Source organism: Ochotona curzoniae, unplaced genomic scaffold (genome assembly GCF_017591425.1).
Source record: "Ochotona curzoniae isolate NIBS_2020 unplaced genomic scaffold, NIBS_Ocur_1.0 scaffold_4505, whole genome shotgun sequence".
NCBI classification, from domain to species: Eukaryota; Metazoa; Chordata; class Mammalia; order Lagomorpha; family Ochotonidae; genus Ochotona; species Ochotona curzoniae.
Genome location: NW_024467118.1, coordinates 43,176,629 through 43,178,554, shown reverse-complemented (window position 1 = coordinate 43,178,554; position 1,926 = coordinate 43,176,629). Strand labels below are relative to the sequence as shown.

General features: G+C 47.4%; 1 pseudogene; it reads right to left on the bottom strand.

Moving 5' to 3' along the window:
* Window positions 1-212: 212 nt before the first annotated feature.
* On the bottom strand, window positions 213-998 carry LOC121146677 (annotated as a pseudogene).
* Between the last annotated feature and the right edge of the window lie 928 nt (window positions 999-1,926).

Sequence of the window (1,926 nt, the reverse complement as noted above, 5' to 3'; positions counted from 1 at the left end):
AGAGCCCTCCATGTCTGTCCCTGACTAATACTGTGAAGGTAGTGGTGCAGGAGACAGAATGAATAAGAGAAAGCAGGGCCACCAGTCCCCCACCTGGCAGCTACAACCTAAGGTGCCGACAGATGTGGTCAGTGTGACGTTTAGGGGACGGTGGCAAGAGGAAGGGGGGCAGGCAGGCAGGAGGTCCCAGGGATGTTCAGCCTGCTTTGCCTTCACTTCTGGCCTTGCCCCTGGGCATCCACAGCCTCCCATAGCTTACGCACGGTCTCCACATCCCCCAGAGAACTGCATGGGCTTGATGGTCTTCAGGTTCTTGTCCAGTTCAGAGACAATGGGAACCGGTGGGCAGTCAGCTACTTGATAAGCCTCTCAGAGAGACCCTCCAAATGCTTGACAAGCCCCGAAGCTGTTGCCGTGGGCCTGAGATCAAACCCGTTGCCCTCCCTTGATCTGGGCACAATCTCTTCATTTCCAAAAGGGCAGGGCTCTGGCAATGGTGTCCGTCAGGCTCTCACAGGAAGGCACTGAATCTTCAGTGAGTCCTGCATATCTGCGATCCTTACTGATGTTGCGTAGTAGGGGTGTCAGCTCCATGGTTGGTGGGGGACATCATAGGGAGCGCCTCCAGATCTTAACCTGTGCCTCACCATGCTTGGCAGCTGTTTTCTTCTGCTTTGGTTGAGGCCAGTCCAAGACCGCCATCGTGCCGATCAATGAGCGCCAAGTCCCACAACGGGCGCCACCCTGGTCATGGCATCCACACTGTCCAAGGTCCGCATGGCTCCTTTTTCTTGCACCGACGTGGAAGCCGATGTCAAATTCCATAGCAGCATCTCGCAGGGCCTTCCCGCCTGCGCTTCGCCTCCAGTCCTCGTGGCCCCCGCGGGCTCAGGTCGGCGTCGTACCAGCCGCTGAAGCGGTTCTCCAGGTTCCAGGCGCTCTCGCCGTGCCGGATCAGGACCAGCTTGTAGGCGGCCATGGCGGCGAATGGAAGAAAATGCAGTCCCAGCTGCTCTTCTAATCCAATTCTCTGGTAATGGCCTTAGAAAAGTGGGACATGGCCTAACTGTTAAGGACATCTGAATTAAGCCTCTGGCTTTTAGCTTCTGGCTGGCTCACCCAGAGTCACTGTGGCCATCCAGTGAATACATGTGGGCCACCTGATCCTGAAGTACAACCTCCAAGTTGTAAGATGAAATAAATGCTTTAATTCCCCAAAAGGCTTTTTCAGGTATTTTAGTTAAGGTAATAAAAGCCAATTATTTCAATTATTTTCTGCATGCATTTTAGAAGATCTTTTGGTGCAGCATTTCTGTTAGTGTCAATTTTTTGGAGCATATTCACAGAGCATTAATTGTTCCTTTCCTTAATATGAATTCCAAGAGATAAGAAATGTCTAGCTTGTTCTGCAGCTGAGAAAAGTGAACAGGAATTCAAGTATATATTCTCTTATAGTTACTTGAATTTCAAATAATTGATTAATTATCATAGCAATAGTTTTTTTTTTTTTCAATCATTCCGTCTGTTCCCCCACCCCACATTCATGGATTTTAGGCAAAATCAAAACACTAACAATCAATATCATAAATGAAGTCAAAACAAAGTACTTCTGCAAAGCAAGACCACATTTTCTGGTGGTCGCTTCAAATCAGTCTACCATGAGAAGACTTTGATGGGTAAGACTATATTTTTTAAAATAGTTGCTTTTCCTTTATTACAAGAGGAGAACTGTGCTAATTTCAGAACAGTTTACTGAGTTTGGATGGTCTCAATCCCACCAACACAAGTCAAAAATCAAGGCATTTTCATTATCATGCTTTCCTCCACTAGACCATTTTTGCCTTTAGTATCATGACGAAAAAAGAATCTGTAAAATTAATTAAAAACACACCTCCCCAGGCATACACTATGCCACATATTGAGGTC